The sequence below is a fragment of the Nelumbo nucifera genome, chromosome 1 (genome assembly GCF_055504915.1).
Source record: "Nelumbo nucifera cultivar China Antique chromosome 1, China Antique-T2T, whole genome shotgun sequence".
Classification (NCBI taxonomy): Eukaryota; Viridiplantae; Streptophyta; class Magnoliopsida; order Proteales; family Nelumbonaceae; genus Nelumbo; species Nelumbo nucifera.
This window is the reverse complement of record NC_142649.1, coordinates 114,467,858-114,485,636: the sequence shown is the minus strand read 5'-3', so window position 1 is coordinate 114,485,636 and position 17,779 is coordinate 114,467,858. Positions and strand designations below refer to the sequence as shown.

The following is a 17,779-nucleotide window of genomic DNA, read 5'->3' as shown; positions in this document are numbered from 1 at the left end:
GAATATGATTCCCATTTGGAAGAAGGTAGGAAAATTTTTGAAATTCGCCCACCCATTCCGCAACCTTCATGGCATCCATTAGATGGATCCTACCATTCTTTCAGTGGTATCAGAGCCACAGGTTCGAATCTTGAACCAAAAGAAAATCAGATTTGAACATGCACAGATGGACAGAAGATGTTCTGCCAAGATTTGCGCAGATTGTTTTCTTTATTTCAAGAAATTGTTTCTTGTTAAGGGCGATTGATCTGAAATTAATTTTGTTAAATCCAAAATTTATTTAGAACTGTTCTTTATTTATTTTGATTTAATGGACTGTTCGAACCTGGAGATCGCAGTGCAGATTTGGCGCAGATGGTCTGCGCACCCTTTTTCCTTTTTGTTCATTTTTATTCAATTCGGTCTGTAAATAATTTTTTTTTTTATTTTCTAGACTGAATGTATAGGATTTGATCAAGAATGTAATTAATTCATAAAAATAGGATTTCTGTTTTTTTTTTTATTTTCTTGATTAAAGAAGGAAGAAGAAGGCGACGCTAGAGATTTGCAGATGGAGAAATTGCTTTCTGCGATTTGCAGTTTGTGAAACTGCAACCCTAGTGATTAACCTCTGTTTTGCATGTGGTGTGAACAATCCATATTTGATTTGTGATTGTTTAAAATTGAAATTATTAATTTCAGATCCTTCATGAATTAACTCTTGATTGAAAATTAGTTTTGGACAATTTCGGACTAGATTGGACCAAAATTGTTTGGACCGAATCTAGGGTTCGAAAAGGACTGTTTTTCAGTCCAATTTTCTCCCTCTTGAATTTCCAAATCTGATGTTCAATTACAGGGATTAATTCGGCCCACCTGTAAAGCCCAGTTTTAAAAGGTTAAAACTGCAAAAGCCCACTCTTGTGAGAAAAGCTGTATGGGCCGAATTGCTATCTGCGATTCAGCCCATACACCTACTAGACATTGACTGTTAATGTTATAGGCTGTTAAATGGGCTTTACAACAGTTAATTGATTGGATCAATTCTTCCTTTACATGTGATGTTTGGATGATTGATGTGCTGCGACCATGGCCATAAGCACTTGGCCCATGATGACTTGTTAGTAGCTCTTGCGCACACCATGGCTAAATGCACATCATTGCCATGGTGTCCCTTAAGGTCATTGGATGACCCCTATTTACTTGGTGGGCCCCACAACCCTGAAAAGGGATGCGTACGGAAACCCTAGCTGATTAAGGCCCACCAGAAATCTGACTTTATAAAAGTCAGTGGGAGCCACTCTGGTTTGACCTAAATTAGAACTAGGGCGTAATTATGTTCCCTCCAGCAAATATGAGTGCGTGTGATAGGGAGATCCATATGATGTGAAAGAATGGTAGGATCCATCTAATGGACACCAAAAGGTTGTGGAATGGGTGGGCGAATTTCAAAAATTTTCCTACCTTTTCCCAACTGGGAATCATATTCCCTAAATTTAGAATGCTATATTCAAAGATCCTACTTGAACCATAATCAAACCAGATCTGAACCAAAAAGCAAAAGGGAGGAATATACCTGATCCGGAGAAGCAGTATCTCCCAAAGTTGGTGTTCACGCCCAAAGAAGAAACCAAGATCCACTCCGGCTAAAGATGACACAGCTGTGGATGGAACGGAACCAGCAGGGTGCGTCCTACACACTGGATCCTTCGCAAGAATCCTCTGGAAACTCTGAACACTGAATCTTTCTCAGTCTTTTTCGCAAGACTAATGTCAAGAACTGATTTCTTCACTCCCTATTGCTGTAGAGATCAAATCTTGCAAGAGGGAATGGCGGCGGCTGGAGGAGAACTCTTGGGACGAAGATGGCTGAACTGTATCTCTTCTCTATGGAGTCTATATGAGATCTAATCTCTGTTTGCAGGATAATTTCTTGCACCACAAACCCTTGGTTTGAAATCTGATATATTTCTGTTGGGTTTCTCCTCCTTTCTTCTTGATTAAGAAACCTCATAATTAGGAGTTATCCCAATCCAATTCAGTATTTGGATAGGGGATTATCTTAATCCTATCTTCAGATTAATTTAGCTTACTCCTGATCTTATCAGGAGGTTACCAGATTCAAATCTAATTTGAATTTGGTCTTTTGGAGTGGATAAGGTGAAAGGCCAATCCTTTTACTAACACTAATCACAGATTCGCCCCATAGATGGGTGATCATATCAGCCCAGCTCGAAATGGGCTTTTGGCCCATTAAGTGTTCAGTGTTTAACTAGTTTCCAATCTGCTGCCCAGTTGGGCTTCTTTGTATGGCGTGGGACCCAAGCATTGATCTACACACCAGCCACATGGGTTCGGCCCAGCCTTTATTACAAGGCCCTGCCGAATTCACTAAAAAACTCAGTGAACCCCTGAGTCCATCACATGGACCCTATGGGCCCAACACTTACATTAAGTGGTCCCTGGGCCAAGCCATCTTATAAAAACCCAGGGACTGTGGGCAGGTGCAAGATTAGCCCATCAGGTATTATCCTAAATGGTCTTACACTTAACCTCTCAGCCCTTAATGATCAAGCACTGCCCGACAAGAGAGGACCTCTCCCTCGGCTGCAAGGAACAGTGCCGCACTCTCTACTCACATGGATCCCGGGAATTAAAACCATTTGCAAACATTTCGAAACCGTACATATATATATATATATATTTTTTTTAATTTTGCAAAACAAAATTCCAACGATTGAAATCAACTGCCAGCAGTTTGGTTTCCATCAGAGAGAGTGCATTCCCGATCATTACCCTTGTCCGACAAAGGGGCTGATCCTGTCACTATGATCACCCACTCAGATGAATTCTCAGACTGTCCCAACATACCTAGGTTTTGATCCCCATCTAAAGATCTCACTGATTGGCATATCAAAGACAGCTCGATCCGACACCTAATGAAGTGTCATAATCGAGTCTAGGGGTCAGGTGTAACTTTCCAGTTTTGCCCATCTATCTCCAAGGTCCAGGGCAATACTGGAAATCTCGTCCGGTTCAAGGATTCGAGTAATCCCATACTACATGTGCCTTGGGTCTTACCCTGGTAGCCGAGACAGGCCATCCCAACACTTGGTGGCACACCAGTATCAGCCTTGGTAGGATAAATCTCCCCAGACTTATCCAATGGCTGTGAACATTCAAAACTAACACGAGTCTCTATAAGTGTCCAGTTTAAGGGTCTTACACAGAATTGTACCAAACAACATGAATCAAACATGCACTTTATTTATTTCTATTAAATAACAAAAGTACATCAAATCGGATTGAAACTATGGGCATACAAAACTGTCTAACAGCTCCCACTTGCACTTAGGTCCAATCTGGTACAAGTCGGAGTCTCATACTTTCCACGTGTTTCTCAAACACCTTCTGTGTCAGTGGCTTAGTCAATGGGTCTGGCACATTATCCGCTGATGTTACCTTCTGAATTAGGTCTCCCACTGCTCTTGAGCTCTCCTCATCAAGAACTATTTCTTGATGATGGGTGTCCAGGATGTATTCGGTTTCTAAGAATTGGGCGTTTTGACTGCAGAACACTTTTTGCTCACTTGGGTCATAGAATAGATAACCCACCGAATTTTTTAAGTAGTCTATAAATTGGCAACGACTGGTTTTGGATTCCAATTTGTCCGCACTTGTTCTTTTAACGTGTGCAGGACAACCCCAAATCTTCAAGTGTCTCACACTTGGCTTCCTTCCGGTCCATAGTTCATATGGAGTTTTCGGAACTGATTTGGTTGGAACCCGATTCAGCATCTAGATAGCAGTCTCTAATGCATATCCCCAAAAGGATGTGGGTAATTCTGAGTGTACGAGAAGTGACTGAACCATGTCCAACAAGGTCCTATTCCTCCTCTTTGAAACACCATTGAGTTGCGGTGTTGCGGGAGGAGCTAATTGTGACACTATCCCGTTGACCTTTAAGTTGTCCCCGAATTCGTCAGAGAGATACTCGCCACCTCGATCTGATCGAAGGGCCTTAATTTCTCTCCCTAACTGTTTCTCGACTTCCTATCTGAACTCTTTGAACTTTTCAAAGGATTCAGACTTATGTCTCATTAGGTACACGTAACCATATCGTGAAAAATCATCTGTAAAGGTGATGAAATACACGTGTTGATCTCGTGTCCTAACACTCAGGGGACCACATACATCAGTATGTATTAGGTCAAGTGTGCATGCAAATCTTTCAGGCTTACCGTCAAATGGCCGCTTAGTCATCTTACCTTGTAGGCAAGGTTCACAAGTGGGAAGATTTTCTACGATTAGAAAATCTAAAGGACCATCCTTTACCAGCCTTGTGATTCGGTCAACACCGATATGGCCAAGTCGGTAATGCCAGAGGCACGTGGGATTTACTGTATCACGATTCCTTTTCTTGGGATTTTTGACCAACGTAGTTTCGGTTAGACAGTTTTGTATGCCCTTAGCTTCAATCAGAATGATGTACTTTATGAGTTTATTGTAAATGAATAAAGATACATATTTGATTCATGTTCCCTTGGTATGTTTCTGTGTAATACCCTTAAACTGGACACTTAATGAGACTCGTGTTAGTTTAGAATGTTCACAGCCAGTGGGTCGGTCTGGGGAGACCTATCCTGACAAGGCTGACATTGTAGTGCCACCAAGTCGGTTGGGGTGGCTTGTCTCAGCTTCCAGGGTGAGACCCTAGGCACATACAGTGTAGGATTAATTGAATCTTTGAACTGGACCAGATTTCCAGTATTGCCCTGTACCTTGGAGATTGATGGGCAAAACTGGAAAGTTACACCCGACCCCTAGACTCGATTATGATACTACACTAGGTGTCGGATTGGGCTGTCTTTGATGTACCAATCAGTGAGATCCTTAGCGGGGGTCAAAACCTGGGTATGTTGGGACAGTCCGAGAATTTATGGATCTCGGGAATTAAAACATTTTGCAAACATTTTAGAAACCATAATATATATATATATTTTTATATCTTATATAAAATATATTTTGCAAAACAAATCTCAACGGTTGAAATCGGCTGCCGGCAGTCTTGGTTTCCATCAGTGAGAGTGCATCCCCGATCATTACCTTTGTCCGACAAAGGGGCTGATCCTGTCACTATGATCACCCACTCAGATGAATTCTCGGACTGTCCCAACATACCCAGGTTTTGACCCCCCGCTAAGGATCTCACTGATTGGTACATCAAAGACAGCCCAATCCGACACCTAGTGTAGTATCATAATCGAGTCTAGGGGTCGGGTGTAACTTTCCTGTTTTGCCCATCAATCTCCAAGGTCTAGGGCAATACTGGAAATCTGGTCCAGTTCAAAGATTCAATTAGTCCTACACTGTATGTGCCTAGGGTCTCACCCTGGCAGCTGAGACAGGCCACCCCAACCGACTTGGTGGCACCACAGTGTCAGCCTTGTCAGGGTAGGTCTCCCCAGACCGACCCACCGGCTGTGAACATTCTAAACTAACACGAGTCTCATTAAGTGTCCAGTTTAAGGGTATTACACAGAAACATACCAAGGGAACATGAATCAAATATGTATCTTTATTCATTTACAATAAAGTCATAAAGTACATCATTCTGATTGAAGCTAAGGGCATACAAAACTGTCTAACAAGAATGGAGTAGAATCAACTATGTTCTTCGCAAGAACTGGATCCTTCGCAAGAACCCACTGGACGGCAGGCGAGCACAACTTCTTTTCAATTCTTTCACAAAGAACTGAAACCAAGAACGCTTCTTGATGACTCCTACGTGAGTGGAGACGAACTGCTAATGGCGGCGGCGGCAAGAAGGAGGCGGTAGAGAGAAATTGGCAATTTTACTGTATGCTGATTTCTCTCTTCTGTGTTGTGTCTGTATCTTAGATGAGTGCGTTTTGAAGCTGCTGCCCCCTCCTCCTTTTATAACCCTAAAGGGATTAGCTCCTAATCCGATTAGAAGATGTTGATCCCCTTAAGTGATATGGTAGGGACCTTATCTAATCTGCAGATCATGATCAACCCTCCTAATTTAATTAGGAGTTTCTAGTTTTGAATCATATTCAGATCTGGACTCTTACTGAGTGGATATGGACTTTCCCTTATCCTTTAAGGCTGGTCCGTATCTCAGATTCGCCCCATTCAAGCCAATTCTAATTAGCCCTGTTTGAATTGGACTTTTGGCCCATTAAATGCATGTGCTCACTTAAGCCTTCCAAATTGCTGCCCAGTTGGGCTTTCTCTATCACAAGGCCTAGCCGTATTCACTAGAGAGCCTAATGAACCCCTTGAGCCCATCATATGGACTCTATGGGCCCAACACTTACACTAAGTGGTCCTTGGGCCAAGCCACCTTGTAACACCCAAGGACTGTGGGCAGATGCAAGATTAGCCCATTAGGTTTAACCCTCAATGGCCTTACACTTAACTTCTCAGCCCATAATGATCAAACACTGCCCGACAAGGGAGGACCTCTCCCCCGGCTGCAAGGTACAGTGCTGCACTCTCCTCTTACATGGACCCCGGGGATTAAAACCTTTTGCAAACAATTTCAGAAACCTATAGTATATATATTATATAAATATATTTTGCAAAACACAATTTCAACGATTGAAATCAACTGTCGCCAGTTTTGGTTTCCAACAAAGAGAGTGCATTTCCCCGATCATTACCTTTGTCCAAAAATGGACTGATCCTGTCACTATGATCACCCACTTAGATGGGTTCATGAATCATTTCAACATACCCAGGTTTTGACCCATTCAGACAATAAAAATTACAGGCAAAAACATGAGTGTGTGAGGTCCATTAAGCAATATCATACGTGTTATGTCATTTTAGCATGTAATTCATACGACCCGAAAATGGAACCGTTCTGGCCATCGGCTTTCGGGTTGATAGTTCGATTGTCCAGTTCGAACGGATGGCCCATTCTGACAAAAAAAAAAAACCAAAAACCATTGAATGGGTCAACAGGTCAATGGTTCGACTACCCGGGTCAATGGGACATTGACCGATTCAACGGTTTTTGGCCAGGGACCCGGATTGGGAGAAAACAGAACCAGTTGCCTGGACAGTTCCCAATTAAAAAAAATTAAAAAACGGCCAAAAATCATTGAATGTGTCAATAGGTCGACGGTTCAACCTCTCGAGTCAATGGGTCGTTGACTGGTTCAACGATTTTTGGTCAGGGACTAGGATTGGGGTAAAATGGAACCGGTTGCCTGGATGGTTCCTGGGCCAAAATGCCCGACGGTTCGAGTGTGTGTGGTATGTTCCTTTTTTTTTCATTTTACCGCTTTTTTTTGTGTTTGGTCTTCTTCTATAAGATCCTCCAAAACAGTCTAGGTTTACCACCATTTTATTTATTTCCTTTAGTTTTTTCTTTAGGTTTTCTTTTGTAATATTTTTTTTAGTTTTCGTACAAGACGATCTGCTTTATCTCTTTCTTTAATTGCATGTATGTTTAGCTCCGATTCAAACAGAACTTTGATTGCATGTATGTTTAGCTCCGATAAAAATGGTCAAAAACCGTTGAACGGGTCGATGGGTTGATGGTTCGACCATATGCGTCAATTGGTCGTTGACTGATTCAACGATTTTTGGCCAAGGACTGGGTTTGGGGTAAAATGGAACTGGTTGCCTGGACGGTTCTCGGGCTGAATGGTCATACCATCTAGGTCAACTGGGAGTTTTTGATGTGAAACAAAGGACAACTATGAAGTAGAACTCAAAACTATCACTGTATGATCGTATTCTTTTGTATGAGATGTTTTGTTGAAGTAATATTTAAAAAACGAGCACATGATAATCTCTTTTAAGTCTTTATATGAGTTTTAAGACTTGAGTGCCTATAATTGTAAGTTTCTTATTAAAAAACCATTGTCTTAATGGAATTATCTTTTTTAATGTACAATTCCATTCCAACCCTTGCGAAGTAGGGCCCCTCCGCTAGTATATTTAATTATAATATATTATAAATTCAAAAAACCAACAGGTAAAAAATACAAACCAATCAACCGGTTAACCCAATTAGAAAACCATTAATAAATTCATTTGTTTTTAACCTTTAAAAGTTACAACCTAATATCATACGGAAAAAAACACCATAGCTTTATTACATGGTTTTCAAAATCGGACCGGATTGGAAAAACCAGGAACTGGTTACCTGACCGGTTCAGTTTTTCCCCAAAACCGTTGATTTTGGTCAGCAAACCGCTGAACTGGCCAGTTAACTATTCGAACCGTTTGAATGGTTTAGACTATTTTTCAATTTTTTTAATTTTTTTATTGTTTTGTTAAAACGGGCCAACCATTCGGGTCGAACGGACCGTTCGACCTGGTAACCAGACCCCTAACTAGTTCGGTCATCGGATAATTGGTTCCGTTTCAACCTAAAATCATTTTTTAGCCAAAAACCATTGATTTATTCAGTGACCTATTCACCTGGGCAGTCAAACCATTGACATGAACGATGATTTTTTGGTCATTTTTTTTAAATCAAAATTGGTCATCCATTCGAACCGGATGGTTGGACTGTTCGACCTGGGAACCAGTCCCCTAGAACGATTCCCTATCCCGTCGAATTTTAAAAACCTTGATTGAATGCTATCAATTTTTTAATTTTCATCTTATTAATATTTTGTATTATACAAGGATGTTCTTAGCCTTTTTTTTTCTTTACATGAAACATACCAACCAATTAAGTAGGGGGGCAATTGGGTGGGTTTGGGTTGAGCTTTATCCCAACTCGTTCAACCCATCAACCCATTAATGTGACCCATTTAAAAAAAATATATAAGTGGGCCGGTTGAACCCAAAGCCACCTTGACCCAATCCAATCGACCCAGCCAATTAATTTGTTAAGTCATTAAAAACAAAATTGTAACCGAAACTAGGAACTGGCATGAGGAAAAATGTAACAGAACGAAGCAAAAAGGAAAAGAAAACAATTTGACCGTTAAGAGAGATCTATTCCATATCGTATTGGATTCGATCTTGATCTCATTTACCACTTTTTAAGGCTTCGGACTGAAACGATGAAGAGCCGAGGTGAAATCGAAGGAAGATTGGGTCTGGTCTGGATTGTGACAAAATACGAAGGGAACAAGAAAACTGAGGAAGTACAGTCAAGGCAGCAGCAAATATTTGTTGCAACGAGCAACGGTTTTGGTCTTGAAGGCTTGAAGGAAAGGACATTTTGGTGTCTTAGAGCAGAAGAGAGGAAAAGATGGCGAAAGCTGCATCAGAGGTTGAAGAACTGCCGAAGGCTATCGTGCGCAGAGTTGTGAAGGATAAACTCGCTGGTCCGTCCAATCAAGACGAAATCAATGCCACAAAGATGGTCTCCTCGCTTTCTCCGAGAGCGCCAGGATCTTCGTTCATTGCAACGTAAGACTTGTTTCCAAATCTTTTTTCCGCCCTCCCTCTTTCTCTGTGTTTTTTTGGATCTGGGATTCCAATTAAAATCAACGCTCGTCAAATAATATTATGTCGGGGAAATCGTCTTGTCTTGAATCTTTTTTAGGGTTTCCTGAATTAGCGGCATTTCTTTTCTGTCAGATGATTAGGAGCAGATTTTGTTATTGTGGATGGATTATGACTGTTATTTGGGAAATCATTTTGGTGTCTTAGAGGAGAAGAGAGGAAAAGATGGCGAAAGCTGCATCAGAGGAGGAAGAGCTGTCGAAGGCTATCGTGCGCAAAGTTGTGAAGGATAAACTCGCTCGTTCGTCCGATCAAGACGAAATCAATGTCCACAAAGATGCTCTCCTTGATTTGTCCGAGAGCGCCAGGATCTTCGTTCACTACCTCTCTGCTACGTAAGACTTACTTTCAAATCTTTTTCCGCCCTCCCTCTTTCTCAGTTTTTTATTTTATTTTATTTTATTTTTGGGGCTGGGATTCCAACTAAAATCAACGCTTGTCAAATAATTTTGGGTCGGGGAAATTGTCAAATAATCTTTTTCCGGGTTTCCTGAATTAGCGTTTACTGCGGGCTGCATTTCTTTTGTGTTAATTTTTAATAGGAGCAGATATCGTTATTGTGGAAGGATTATGACTGTTATTTGGGAAATCAGTTGCATAGTGTCACGGGGCTAACCGGCGAGGCCCCGTGACGTTGTTTTTATTTGGAATTTTTTCAAACATTGTACTCCACCCATCCTATAGCCAATTGCCCCTTTTCTTATTGTGTAATGGACTACGAAATTTTTATGTGTTTGCTTGTAAAGTCTGCACATAACTGTGTAATAAGGATAATTTATGCTCTACTGTAGTATGATTAGAATCTTTAAAAGCCACAGACCTCTAGTTAAATGTGGATAAACTTGGACGAAATCCATCAGTCTATTCATAGATCATATCAAAATTATCATCTTGAGATTCTTAGCTCCAGTTGGGGAGGGCACATCACGTAGGGCTGGGCATCTTGTGTTTTTACATGGTCAAAAGCTGGTTCAGGTTCCTATTTAGAGAAGTGAAAGTATGCATCTAGTTTGAAAAATCAGTTAGGTTGATTCCTGGATAGGATAAGAGTATTAATTTGTTTGCAAAAGAAGAGGTTGGGATGGTTGAATTACTGGTGGGGGCTCCAGGTCCCGGGATGCAACAAGGGGCTAATCTCTCTCTCCACCCCTCTGTTTTACTTGTGATTTGCACTTGGTTTGTTTCAGTTATATTCTGTATATAGTCCCCTGCATTTGAATCTTTCCTGAATGGAGGAGTTTCTTCTTCATTGTTAATAAAATTTCTATTTTTATTGCTAATGATAGAGAAAAGGATAAAAAAAGCAGTGGGTCTCTTTCATGCATTTCTTAGTCCTAGGTTTAAAATAAAACACTTTGGATGAAGCTTACACCTAACCAGTTGCATTCTTCCACACAATATCAAGAAGAAAAGGATATGAGAGAAGATTTTGGCCAACTCCTTTGGACAAGTCCAAATCTGATGGTGGCTATGTTTGTCCAGTGGGTTGATTTCAGAACTTGAAGATCTTATAAGTGTGACCCATAAATGCTCTTGGACATATCCAAAGCAACACCAATTTCTTTGTTCTTGTTTTACTTCTGGAACTTGTAGCTGCTAGGTCTTTAGCTGTTTAGGAGGATGAAGCTGCTTTATTCTTATGGGGAGAAAGCAATATTATGGGTTGTAGAAGCTTCAACTCTCTGTTGTGAATTTTTAGTCTATGTACTTTCATACACACCATGTTATACTGTATGGTCAAACAAATATAGTAAAAGTTGTTAGTTCTTACTAGTGTCATCAATGCAGTGAGGCGACATGTATTTTTAGCCAAGGTTCTAAATATTGATATAGACAGATATGCTAGATGGGGCATATCCAACTTTACCCTGAGATGCTTTATATTTTATTTTGTTTTTTTTTCAAACCTGTTCAGGGGGTTCGGTATAAGGCCTGTCTACCCCCTGAAATAGGTCAAACCCAAAACACTTGGTATTTTACATATCAATGGGTCACAAATACAATATGTATCAACCAATGTGGGCTGATATGCTGGGAAAAATTTGATCCTTGCTTTTGGCCTCTCTAGGCGATATAGTGACTTGTTACTTTGTTGGTGTCCAAAGACTTACAACTACAAATATTCGTATTCAATTTTAAAGGCTTGATGCAACTTCATATTTAAGTTTATATAGAGGTTTGGTAGGTTGAAGATGTAGAGGGATGATTAGATGGATTGTATATACCTATAGAATGGAGCTTTTTGGGCAAGTGCTTGATCAGAGGAGTTGGTTTTTTAGGGGTGATTCATGATAGTAGAGGAAGGTGTGTGCTGCTTGTGCCAGGACCAGGTCTCAGCATAGAGCTAACATTTCTGAGGCACTCAATGAAGGTCTTGACTGGAATCTAAGGTGTACAAACCTACAAAAAAAGAGGGACGTACAGCCAGAATAGCAGGGGAAGTATCTCAGTTTTCACCCTTAGAGTGACATTTTGTTTCATAAAAGCGTTTTCAAGGCCTGGTTCCTAAACTATTAGAGAAGCAGATTAACAAACTGTTGGGCCAATTCTTTATCACAAATGGGTTGGAATATGATTCTAGGGGATTTTGCTGTACATCTACTAAACACCTTTCTGCCAAGAATATTATTTGTTATTGAAGTTTCTGCGACTCAAAACTAATTGAATGGTTACGCATGCTCTATTTAGTAGGCTTTTGCTCGTTATGGTAATGTATCAGAACATATGTTGAAGTGTTTATTGTTTTTTACAATTTTAATGAAATACATATGCAGTTCCATTTGAAGCTTACTTTATTTTATTAATAGATAAGAAGGAAATCATCTCCAATTTTGGGAGATGCAAAATCTTCAGTTGATGTGATTTTCTTCACCACGATCTCATTGGGCTTTATTTCTGTTGCGTCATGCATTTAAGATGCTGCTTGAGCTATTATCTTTGCTTTAATGGACATAAGTGATTCAGAACTGGGTGAGCCACTTACTCTGTTTCTATTTAGGCCTTGGCTTCCTATACATTTGAAAACAGGTAAATGAATTTAATCATTGGTTTCCTTTTTTAATTTTATGTTGTCCTTGGTTTCCTTTGTTTTATAGGAAAGTTTAGAGGCACCAACTGTGGTATCCATGATGTACAATGAAGAAATCAGGAAATATTTTGATGTGACCCTTCTTTCTTGGCCTATGCTAGAACTAGGGAAAGTACTCAATGTCTTGTTGACAGGGGTGAGACTCACCAAGGTCTTGTTGTTCTTGTTATTGCATTGGTTGAAGTTTTTGAAGAATTGGGTCTTGGGACGGAGATTGGATCATTAGAACAATTATTACATTATGAAGATCAGAACACCTGGAGGGTAGTTCCTTTAGTTCTTTGTCTCCTTTGCATTTGCATTCTGAAGGTAAGCCATATGTGATATACAAGTTTGTTGAATCCTCATAGCACTCAATTGAACTGGTAAGAGGGCTTTGGACGGAGTTTTATTAGGTTGGTTTGGTTAGCATTGCATAGTTTCCTAGAAACGTTTAGAAAACAGAGCATAGTTTTATTCTAATGTGTGGTTCGCTGTTGTGGAGAAGTTGTTGCCAACAAGGGAACAATTTTAAACAGCCAAAGTCTGCATTCTTTTTCTTTTGTTCTCTTTCCCTCCTTCCTTCCCTCTCTCTGTCCCTCATCCCAAACACATCTAAGCTAATCCATCCTTGTTTATATGTTTGTCTAATGGGGAAACATATGGCAAATGTTTTGTTTCATTTTTCTTTTGTCAATGCTTTCGTGAATGCCAATTCCAGCCGTAATTGTCTAATCATGTGGCGGTGTTTATTTTTATGAGTTCTATTTCCACATGCTTAGTGGAATTCCTCTTCCATCATTTTGTCGGCTAAGTCGATGATTGTTCCTTCCAAAGCTTCAAATGGTTGTTGCTTTGGAAGTTTGCTAATCAAGATAGGGCTTCCAATGGGTTGGGTTTTGGTAGAACCAGCCTTGAATCGATTATTATTATTATGGATAAATTCATAGACCCGGAACTGAAAACTAGAAGTATTTATTTAAAGAATAAATTAAATTTTGAATTTCGATAATATAACCTTAATAAAATTTACAGAAAATGATTATTATTGATATATTAAAAAATTAAATATTTTAACTAATATTATCTATCATAATTGGCATTTATAACATAAAATATGGTAAAAGATATTGGAGAATTAAGAAAATCTTGTACATACTTTATAAAACAACTGGTTCCGGGTATGAATTGGTTGGGAATACCATGCACCGACCCAATTATTATTTGAGATAAAATCATGGAACCAGAATCGTTATACATCTAGAATTATAAACGGTTTTGATCTGTTTGTGTTCATCGGGCAAATGCGACCCACTGGCTGCCCTAATTCTTGAATAAGGATCATGGGAAGACAGGAGTTGCAATAAGTCTGGTATTTCTTTTCCTTCTCCACGAGGATTAGCTTTTCTTGGTTTCTGACCTTTTCAACGCAATGCCAATGTTGAAACCTTTGCTGTTGTAGGGTTTGATAGTGGGATGTTGATTTTGGTCCCAAACAAATCGATAAGTACTTCCACAAAATGACAACCCTGCCAATGTGTGTGCATTATTAGTATTTGGCATTGTCAACTACAGTATAAAGAATGACCGTAGGGCTTGTAAGCCAACATTTTTTTTATATGCCAAAAGTTTTTTATATGCTAACATTTCCTTATTGTTGTTTCTATTGTCAATTTTCTTTTGTGTTGTTTTCTTAAACTAATCCGAGACATCTTCAAGCATTGACACTTGTAGGAGGTTATGTCGACGCAAATGATTCAAGTATTTGAGTTGGTGTGTAATAGTTGGCCTTGGCGTTGCATATGCAGGAACACAGGATTAGAAGGTGAAGTATCTCAGTTTTTACCCGTAGAGTGACATTTTGTTTCATAAAAGCATTTTCAAAGTCCGGTTTCTAAAGTCTTAGAGAAGAAGATTACCAAACTGTTAGGCCAATTCTTTATTACAAATGGGTTGGAATATGGTTCGAGGGGATTTTGCTATACATCTGTTAAACACCTTTCGTCGGGAATATTATTTGTTGTTGAAGTTTTTGCGACTCAAAACTAATTGAATGGTTAAGAATGCTCTATTTAGTACGCTTTTGCCCGTTATGGTATTGTATCAGAACATATGTTGTATAGTGTTTATTGTTTTTTAGAATTTTGATGAATTAAATATTCAGTTCCATTTGAAACTTACTTTATTTTATTAACAAACAAAAGGGAAATCATCTCCAATTTTGGAAGATGCAAAATCTTCAATTGATGTGATTTTCTTCACCACGATCTCATTGGGCTTTATTTCTGTTGCATCTTGCAGGGAAGATAATACTCGAGCTATTTTATCTTTGCCTTAATGGACTGAAGTGATTCAGAACTGGGCGAGCCGCTTACACTGTTTCTGTATAGGCCTTGGCTTTCTTTACCTTTGGAAGCAGGTAAGTGAAATTAATCATTGGTTTAGTTTTCTAATTCTATGTTGTCCTTGGTTTCATTTGTTTTATAGGAATGTTTGAAGCAACAACCATGGTATCCCTGATGTTCAATGAAGAAATCAAGAAATATTTTTATATGACCTTTCTTTCTTGTGCCTATGCTAGAACTAGGAAACGTACTCAAGGTCTTGTATCTGTATTTGTTGGACAGTTTTGTATGCCCTTAGCTTCAATCAGAATGATGTACTTTATGAGTTTATTGTAAATGAATAAAGATACATATTTGATTCATGTTCCCTTGGTATGTTTCTGTGTAATACCCTTAAACTGGACACTTAATGAGACTCGTGTTAGTTTAGAATGTTCACAGCCAGTGGGTCGGTCTGGGGAGACCTATCCTGACAAGGCTGACACTGTGGTGCCACCAAGTCGGTTGGGATGGCCTGTCTCAGCTGCCAGGGTGAGACCCTAGGTACATACAGTGTATGATTAATTGAATATTTGAACTGGACCAGATTTCCAGTATTGCCTTGGACCTTGGAGATTGATGGGCAAAACTGGAAAGTTACACCCGACCCCTAAACTCGATTATGATACTGCACTAGGTGTCGGATTGGGCTATCTTTGATGTACCAATCAGTGAGATCCTTAGCGGGGGTCAAAACCTGGGTATGTTGGGACAGTCTGAGAATTCATCTGAGTGGGTGATCATAGTGACAGGATCAGCCCCTTTGTCGGACAAAGGTAATGATCGGGGATGCACTCTCACTGATGGAAACCAAGACTGCCGGCAGCCAATTTCAACCGTTGAGATTTGTTTTGCAAAATACATTTTATATAAGATATAAAAGTATATATGTATGGTTTCTAAATTGTTTGCAAGAAGGTTTTAATTCCCGGGATCCATATAAGTGGAGAGTGCAACACTGTTCCTTGCAGCCGAGGGAGAGGTCCTCTCTTGTCGGGCAGTGTATGATCATTATGGGCTGAGAGGTTAAGTGTAAGACCATTGAGGATAATACCTGATGGGCTAATCTTGCATCTGCCCACAATCCCTGGGTGTTACAAGGTGGCTTGGCCCAGGGACCTCTTAGGGTAAGTGTTGGGCCCGTAGAGCCCATTTGATGGGTTTCAGGGGGTGCACTGTCTTTAACAGTGTATTCGGCCAGGCCTTGTAACAAAGGCTGGGCCGAACCCATGTGGCTGATGTGTAGATCAATGCTTGGGTCTCACGCCATACAAGGAAGCCCAACTGGGCAGTAGTTAGAAAGGTTAAGTGAGCACATAAGCTTAATGGGCCTAAAGCCCATTTCGAACTGGGCTGCTTATTTAGTTAATAAAGGGGCAAAATTTGAAGTGGATCAGCTAATAGGATTGGGCTTAGACCCTATCCACTTAGAGAGTCCAAGATCTAAATAAGATTTAGATCTGGAAGCCTCCTAATCAGATTAGGAGATGGCTGATCTGATCTCCAGATAAGATAAGGATTATCCCTTATCACTTAAAGGGATTTCTAAACCAAATATGATTTGGATTAGCAACTCCTAATCTGATTAGGAGCTGATCCCTTTAAGACAATAAAAGAAGAAGGGGGCGGCAACCTTTAGAGACACAATACACACAGATCATCAGGTTTCTTTGGTGCTGAAATCTAGAAGAGAGAATTCTGCTCCCTGCAAATACTCTCTTGCCGCCTCCCTGTTCTTGCCGCCCTGCTTTCCAGTTCGATCTCCACTTGTGGGAGAAGTCAAGATTGGATCTTGACATCAGTCCTTTGAGAAAGGATTGAAAGGAAGGTGTGCTCACGTGCTATCTTGCTGATTCTTGCGAAGGACAGAGTTCTTGGAGAAGAACACTGCTGATTCTGCTCCACCTGCACTGCGCCATCTTCAGTGGGAGCAGTCTTTGGATCCTTCCTTGGGCGTGAACATCTTCGTTGGGAGATATTACTTCTCCGTATCAGGTATAATTTTTCCCACTTCTTTTTGGTTCAGATCTGGTTCAGTTTATGGTTCAGAATTGATCCTTGAAAATATGATTTTCTAAATGGGGAATACGATTCCTAGTTGAAGGGAGAGAAAAATTTTTGAAATTCGCCCCTTATTCCGCAATCTTTTGGGCGTCCATAGGATGGATCTCTCATCCCCTTCAGTGGTATCAGAGCCAGGTTCAAATCTTGAACCAATTTGTTTCAGATCTGAACCTGCGCAAACGGGCAGAAGGTGTTCTACCCGATTTGCGCAGATATGGGTTTTGGGAAATTTTGTTCCCAAAATTAATGGGCGAATAATCTAAAATTAATTATATATAAATCTGATTATTATTTAGAATTGTTCTTTATGATTTTCTTGATTTATGGGCTGTTCGTACAAGAGGAGATCGAAATCTTGGTTTGCGCAGGGAACCTGCAAGATTTGCAGTTTCTTGATTTATTTATTACATTTGGTCTGTAAATATTTTTTTTATTTTCTAGACTCAATGTATAGGTATTCGATCTGTTGTAATTATTAATAGAAATAGGATTTCTATTTATTTTAATTATGGATCGAAGATGGCGGCGCAGAAAGGGAGATTTCGCAGAGAAGAAGATTTCGCAGATGGGAGAATCGCCATCTGCGATTTGCAGTTTGTGAAACTGCATTCTGTGATCTAACCTTTGTTTTGCAGGATGGATTGTGCGAACAGCCCTGATTTACTGATTGTTGTTTTTCTTTTATCAGTAATTAATTTCATATTATTTTCTTGAATTAAAGATTTAATTAAAAATCAAACCCTAGACCCATTCGAACCAAGATTAGTTTAAACTGTTTGGACCA

The 17,779-nt window shown here is 39.8% G+C and overlaps 1 long non-coding RNA gene across 2 annotated transcripts; it reads left to right on the top strand.

The window, feature by feature from the left end:
• The first annotated feature begins 8,890 nt into the window (after nt 1–8,890).
• On the top strand, nt 8,891–15,267 carry LOC148803724 (uncharacterized). Of its 2 annotated transcripts, XR_016079441.1 has the most exons (5): nt 8,891–9,384; nt 9,628–9,815; nt 12,288–12,450; nt 12,576–14,372; nt 14,849–15,267. It is a non-coding gene; the product is annotated as an uncharacterized LOC148803724 (long non-coding RNA). The 2 variants fall into 2 exon arrangements; XR_016079439.1 differs by having other exon boundaries at nt 12,288–14,372.
• Nucleotides 15,268–17,779: the final 2,512 nt, after the last annotated feature.